We start from the raw sequence: 8,163 nt of genomic DNA on the forward strand, positions 1-8,163 counted from the left end.
CTCATATTGGCGGGGTTTGGGGTGGTTTTCAGTTGGAAATGCAGGGACAAGAACTCAGCTGTTTTTTTCAGCAGATTTCAGTCAAGTCATAAAAGAGATCCTGTACTGCGTTGCCAGTTATCAATGGACCGGATGTGGTAACAGAAAGTTCCTTCAGATTTTGATAGAATCATAGAATGGTTCAGGTTGGAAGGGACATTTAAAGGTCATCTGGTCCAAGCTCCCTGCCATAAGCAGGGACATCTGCAACTAGATCAGGTTTCTCAGAGCTCCATCCAACCTGACTTCGAATGTTTCCAGGAATGGTACATCTAATGCCTCTCTGGGCAACCTGCACCAGTGTTTCACTGGTGAAAAATTTCTTCCATATATCTAGACTGAATCTACCTTCTTTTAGTTTAAAACCATTACCCCTTGTCCTATCGCAACAGGCCCAGCTAAAAAGGCCTTTACTTCTTAAAAGGCTATTTGAAAGTTACATAGGTGTGCAACATATACATCTGAATGCTAACTCAAACCTCACCCTTGGTTGTTTCACCACAGATTACCTTATTGAAAAACACACTCTTTACAAGTGTTGGCTAGCTTGTTGGAGACTGCATGTCTGTCATATCAATAATCGTAGCAGCTGGCTGATTTGTTAGGATATGTTTTCACTACATTTAACTCATGTTCTTAGTTGAAAGTCCCCACAACACCATCCAAGTGCAAAAACCTCTCATTAAATTATGTTAATGATGGTATAGCAGAGAGGGTACTTCGACCTCTGGCTCTGCTTTTAGTTGCCCTGGTAATTTGTCTGCACTGCAGTGAGGTTACAGGCTGACCGGTTTGGAGCTGATGCTCTTCTAATGCCTGCCCTGAATTCGTTGCATGAGTCCACAAGTCAAGTCACAGTCCCCCAGGAAGAAAAATTCCTAACATAACTCAGTGCATGCCAGCTGCAATGAGCCATCTAAGACCACCTGAAAAGCCTTGGCAAAAACAACTGCTCTCACCTTGCACATGGACATTACCTCATATATATCTACAGTGGTGTTCATCGTATAGAAGCAAAATATTTAGGAGAGAGAAATCTATTAAAGTGATACAAAATACCCAAGGCTGAAAAAATGAATGGAGTTGAAATTTGTTCTATCATTGTTTGTAAGATTTCCTAGAGGACTGTTGTCGCAGAACTTTATGAATTGGCTTTTATATTACTTGTTCTTCTGAAGTTAGCTGTGTTGTTCTTTTCATTGAGTTACTTTGCATAGCTAAACTATCAAAAGAAATGTTTGATTTTGGAATACAGTGCAATTAGTTGTGTTTACACTAAAAAATTACTAGTGTTCTCTAAAAGTTTTATGCAGGATAAATGAGAATGCATATTGGGCTAAGCAATTATAGTAGTTAATAATAAAATAATAATAATATATTAATAAAAATAATTCCAAGTTAACTGGAAAAGCAAAAAAGCCTCAGCACACAATCTATACACATATTCTTAAATTTTCTAAGTCTTTGATTTATAAAGTGAGAATGGTGCTCAGGAGGAATCACATGAAATCAAACTAATAAAGATGAACTGATCAATCTGAATATAAAAGGAAATCTTGTTTCCCATGTCCTCACAGATTCCAAGAAACTTCAGTAAGTCAGGGTGAATCACAAGCCCAGAGGGTTGGAGCCACACCATTCTATGATTCCATGATATTTAAAAGGTACATTAAAAAGGGCTTATGCCTCTCTGCATTTACAGAGGATGAGAAACTGCAAAAAGGGAGCTTTAAGTAAGCTATCAATTGAAATTTCCAGTAGTAATTAAAGGACTCGTATCAGCTGGGAGGCTGTTGAATCCTCATTACTGGAAGATCTCAGGGTTAGGATGTCAGGAAAGATAGCAGTAGAGTTGACCCTGTGTTGAGTCCCGTCTCTTCCCATTTTCATTAACAAAAGACAAATTGACTGAATAAAACACAAAGAAATGAGACGGGACTACAAGGTCCGGTCCTTTAAACCACTGAGCTTTCCTGTTCAGCATCTCCTGGTGATCTGAGAGGGGCTGCTGATGTAGGCAGGTGCTGTTCACTTGTGATTGGGGATGTAGAATCTGACCCTATAACTTTGTGCGCACTTGGTTTTTCTTGTAATGACTTGAATGGATGGTACTGAGGTCTAAAGCCCTTCCCAGAATGAGGCTTTTCTTTTTTTTCCTCTCTTTTCCCCTCTCGTCCCCTCACACCACACCCACCAAGGAGAAGGTCTAGATGCTCTTTCACCTTCTCTTTCTCTTTCCACCTACAAATCAAATCAAGAATATATATTGCCAAGAATTTGCCATATTGCCTAATTTTGCATGAACTTCGCACCTCAGCCCCTGTTCTCTTGAAATACTGCTTGTGGGGTTTACTGTGAATCCTAGATTCACTCTTCTTTATGTTCATACTGTAGGGGTTTCACATGGCCAGCCCTCTTTAAAAGTACTTACTGATGACAAAAGAGGAAAGAAGTAATGCTGTGAAGACGACTCACACCTGTCATCAAATATTAGTGTCAGAGGCCTGTCACAAGTGAAAATGCTTTAATCTTAGCTAAATTTAATCAAGGAAATTATTTTAAGGATAACTGAGGAAGTAACAAGCTTTAGTTTCAGGAGCTTAAAGTATCAAGTGAGTCAATCCAGTCACAACTGATTTCAACAGAGAGCTCAATTGAATGTGAAGTTAAAAATCAGCAGCAGTTTCCTTTGTGGGGAAGAAAGGTCTGCTCTTGACATAGTTACATTTTATGGTACCTCAGTATGAGGGAAATAGGAACATATTGTATTCAGGTATTTCGTTATATATGCTAACTTTATTCTGCAAGCTCTTAATTCATAGTGTGTGTAATGAAGCCAGTGGAAATTTTGCAATGAAACCTATGCTGACAATTTTGTCTGTGACGTTTATGGTGTGTGACGTGGCACAGCTTGTGATATATTACACTGAAATGCACACATCTGAAGTACTGCAAGGCTGCCATATGTTGGACCTGTTGTTTTTATTCCCCAGTGGGCTTGTGCAACTATTAAAATGCAACCGTTCTACATGGGATTTCCTTAGATAAATGAAATGTTAAGGATGATGACCAAGTAGTTTTCACACACTTACCCTAATAATATTTCCTTTTTTAAAGTATAAAATCATATTGATAAGAATGATTACAGAGTTACACTATGAATCACAAATGGTGACAGTGCAAAATAAGAGCTGGCTCTGATGAGACTTCTGTCAGAGCGGGCCATGGACACACGCGTTTCTGTGTGGGATGGTTACAGGATGTGTATCCCTACCGCCTTGAGACCACTCATATTCTGTGGAATCAAAATATTTTCTGATTTTGATTGCAAAAGGCAAAATATTCCAAATGCCCCAAAGGCTGCATTCATTTTTTTCCTAATGGTTACAGAGCTATGAACGGAAGAAAGTGCAAACCGTGTTGGCTAACATCAGTGTTAAGATTGACAACTTTCCATTAAGACTTGCTTATTTCAGATGCTTTCAGATGATTCCTCTGTAAAAAGTGTAAATCCCAGACAATCTCCTAGAACTGAGACTAGGCAACTTTTCAAAGGTGAAAAAGAAAGCTATTTGCAGTCACTGGCAATACTCCTGCTGAATTTTTGGATTAGACTCTGAACTTGGGCGTAATGAAATTGAAAGCACCCCCCCGCATGGTGGTGGAGCTTAACTGATAAGACTTAAAAGAAAAATGGGTGTATTGCTTTTCATTCTGTCTCTGACAATGGCAATGGGAGACGCCGTTTAGAAAGCGTGTGCAAGCCTGGTCGTTGTTTGCAGTCCATCCCCTAGGAGTCACCCAGGCGAGGCTATTTAGTGTTTATTTATAGACTTGTTACACATGAATTTCTCTAGTCCCTTTCTAAGCCTCTTCATGGTGTGCCTACAGCCTAACGTGGTCATTTTTATTCAGTAATATATTAAGTAAGGAAATCAAGGAGATAAAAGTCAGAGTTACATACCCAGATACAACATTAAAGCATTACTTTCCTGCTATTATTAATATATTTTGCATGTCCAATAGCTGTTATTTTGCTATTTATATACAAATAATTGATCTAGAGTAGATTTTACAGTCAAATGGCATTCATTTTAATAGACATTCAGCATCAGAGGCTCAAGAAGTGTCCTGTGTATGCATGCTACAGGCACATTGCTGGCAATGTATTTATATATATTACCAAAACACCTTAACACCTGAGCATCTTACAAAAGTTGATGAATTTATAATCGTATTCCTGAGGGGAAGAGATGAAGTTGCCATTCCCCTTTTCAAAGGCAACTTGTCGAAAATTCAGAAAAATTAAACAACTTACCGAGGTCCTATAAGGAGTCCTGGGGAGAGCATTCTCTCTCGAGCCCCGGTCCGGTGTGGCAAGATGATTCGCCTCCCTGACAACCTGAGCCTGCATTGACTGGCACATGGACAGACCCTCGCCCGGAGCTTTGGTACCGCATCACTGTAAGATCAAAGCCCGCAGGTACAAGATTACTATTTATTTTACCTAGATTTTGACTGGCTTGAATCAAATCTTTCATAAATGAGTTGGAAAAAAGCCTGTAAGTAATATAAGTATTTTCGTGCGTTTTTTAGAGCTTTCCTAAAAAATAGTAAAAATAAAAAGGCTAAACAGCTAAACTAACTGAATCTGCAGGTAGGCCCAATGGTGTATGATGAACATCAAAGGTCAGGGTACATGATGGATGTCAGTTAAGCACTTTTGTTTCCTAAACTGGCTTTTCATGACTGTTACATTTCATACCTTGTTGTGCTGTGTCCTGAAATACAAGATGCTGTTTAACGACTGGTTGCGACAGGAAAATATGACAGAAGTGCATCCAAAATTGTCACCAATTGTAATTTTGTCATTGTTCTCCTTTTTGTAAAATTTCAGTGCACTTGGAATAGGAAAGAATTTTATGTCTATTGATCCATTTTTGACTTGTACATGCACTCCTGTAGATTTCAACAAAAGTTACTTGGGCGTAACAGGTGGTTTTGTTTAACAGAATTTTGCTCTATTCCACTTAAGCAGGTTCTAAATATGCAGAAGAGAAATGATAAATTATCTTTGTTGCACTGGAGTTAGCAGTGTCATCAGACTGATAGCAATATCGTTGCTATAAATTGGAAGAAGGACAATGATTTTTTTCTGACTTAACTTCCTGAAAAGATATTTAAATCATCTGAGATATGTGTGAGTGCCAAAGATTACGCTTAGGAAATACTGAGAAAAAAGATGTCAAAATGTTAAGGCATAATAAAATGATACATTAGACTTGGAAGTAAATATATTATTTTCTTTTTAAAAGCAATATTTTACTGCATTCAAATAAACCCTTTTGAAAAAAAACCTCTGTACAAAAAATCATAATTATCATGAATACTGGCCTGGAACATTAGAAAGAAATTTGATTCGGAAATGACAAAATGTACTCTTTTTACTTTTAGAACCAAAGTGTTTTTGCTTGGCTCAACTCAGCTTGACTTGTATGCAATGGATGTACCTGTGATGCCTGTGCTGACCAAATACTGTGATTCAAGTCTTTTTTGCTCTTTTTATTCTCTGTGCCTTGTACTCCAGTGTTAATCTATAGCTCCTCTGAAGCACTCAGAGTTGCAGGACAGAAGAATATCACAGAAAAGGCCGTCTAAAGAGAGAGAACAACGCAGAGAATGATAGCTTGAGGAAATTGTACTGTAATTCTTGTGAGACCTGACACAAGTTTCTGCTTGAAAACATAAACCAAAGTATCTTAGTCAATTTAATATATGAAATAGTTTCATCCTGGGATGCCCTAACTTTCTAAATCAACACCTTTTGTTTCTTTTTCTTTTTTTTTTTTTTTCTGAAAGAAAATTAAAACTAGAGTTATCCTGCACAAAGCAGCAGTTTTAAGGAAACTATATTTTCCATTGTAATAGGAAAAAAAATATCCTGAGCCACTCTACTTAAAACATGATGTTTCAAATGATCATTTATTGTGTTTCTTCAGTGCCATTCAGAAATTATTACAAACATATCTCCAAAGTTTTTATTTATGAAAACACAATAACACTGTAATATTAATTATATTTTAAATAGAATGAAAATGATCCATTTGGTTACTCAATAGTGAGGAGCATTTGAATTATGCAGTTATGTTAATTCAAGCAAAACAATAGACTTTTTTTAATTTTTGCTCAAATTGAATGGTCTTTTCATATTACAAGTAGTAGGTGCTGCTCACAACTTATTTATTACCACAAAATCAGGACTCCGTAAAGAGAATCGAAACCTGCAGTTTGAATTCAGACAGTGTTCCCAAGATAGAAATCTAATGAGACCCTCAACTTGCGGCTCTATTTTCTTCCATGGCGGTATACTTTTCATGCTGCCAAGATCTCAGTGAGCCTGCGTAAAATTGTAGGATCCTTCCCTACAAAACCCAAGTAAAAAAAGAAAGCCATAGACTTGGTGTTGCACATTGCTGACACTTTAATAAGTGTTTTTTGCTTGAACAGTTTAGAGCAGGGTTAATATCACTACTCAAAGTTGCCTTTCTTTCCTGAAACCCATTCATTCTTCATTATTAAACAACACGATTAAAGGTAGACAGCAAGTGGGCTTCTAAATTACAACAGAAGTAAAAGAAACAAAACTAATGTCTGTTAGTCAGGATTAAACTATATGCTATTTTTTAAGAATAAAGCTAGAAAAAGAATTTGCACAGAATTTTTCATGAACTAAGTATTTGTTCACACCTTCAGATACATTTTTCTTCCACAATTGCAGGAACCTAAAAATGTCCACATCTCACTAAGAAAAAAATGCTAAGAAAGTTTGTAAAAATTAGACAGCAATAGAAATTAGTATTCAGAAACGCACTAGAAAAGTGCTGAGGGATAACATTGTTATTGCTGTTTGATGTGAGACACTGACATTAAAAAATGCTAGAAATCTTTCAAGAAATTGTATTAAATAATACGCTATTTATCTTTATTTATCTAAAGTTGGTAAAAGATAATACTAGAAGTAGACAACCACTACATAACCAAAAGCTGTACTTTCTCTATTAATTCTTCCCATTTCTATTTCTAAACATGCAAGAAACCGTAGTTAGTTTAGAGACTCATACATCACACAGCATTCCTGTTCAAGAGGGTCACAAAGTACTCCACATGTGCTTCTGAAAACTAGATATTACTTTGAAGCACAATTAGGAAAAAAAAATCTGATTTGCATAAGATGATTATGGAAATATTTACACAAGACTTCATTTTTTTTACATTAAAAAATATCTCTAATGGGCTTTGGCTATATTGCATAGGCTTTCTAAATGTCCAGAGTCATACATATTTCAAATATTTGCTTTTTTATGTAAATAGGTGGTTAGCAAAATGAAAGAGAGCTTGTCAGCGTTTTAGTGAATTTCAGCACAAATCCTCCAGATATAAAAGGATACAGCTTTATATATTAGTACCTATTTTCCTTCTTCATAGAATGGTTCCAGAAACCATACTTAGAGTTGGTACATAATGTATAGGAGAGACTTATCCCACTGAAGGCAATGCAATTTTAGTGATATTTAGGATAATCAAGGCTACAGGATGAAGTAAAAATATCAGTACTTCAGATATTATGAGGAGAGCATCTAGCACACTCAGATGCTTCAGAAAAAACCTTGAGGCCATGGAAGGGACCCTTTCTCGAGGTAGCCTTGGATTTGGTCATGACTCCTGGGGCTTACTGGTGTTAATGGCTGTGGCATTGACTCAGAGGGCACTGCAGGTTGTCTTTGGCAGTGGATCTAGTCGCATTTCCAAAAGCATCTTTTAAAAAGCCTTTTCCTGATATCGGACTCAGAAATTTGTCATCCAGTTCTTCTGAGATGAGTTAATCTGGATATGCAACTGAAAGTTTCATCTCTGTTTTAGAGAGTGGGAGGTTCACAGACAACTCCTAAACTTTTCACTAACCAATCCATCAAAGCTGAAGAAGCAAAATTTGAGGGAAAACTGCTGAATTGGTGCTCTAGCAAAAAAAGCTAGTCCCTCTATATAACTCTATTGTATTTACACTGAAGCGATGTTGCGTACACTATGGTTATTATACATATGATACAGAAGTAAAATGAGATA

Source organism: Rissa tridactyla, chromosome 2 (assembly GCF_028500815.1).
Source record: "Rissa tridactyla isolate bRisTri1 chromosome 2, bRisTri1.patW.cur.20221130, whole genome shotgun sequence".
Lineage (NCBI taxonomy): Eukaryota > Metazoa > Chordata > Aves > Charadriiformes > Laridae > Rissa > Rissa tridactyla.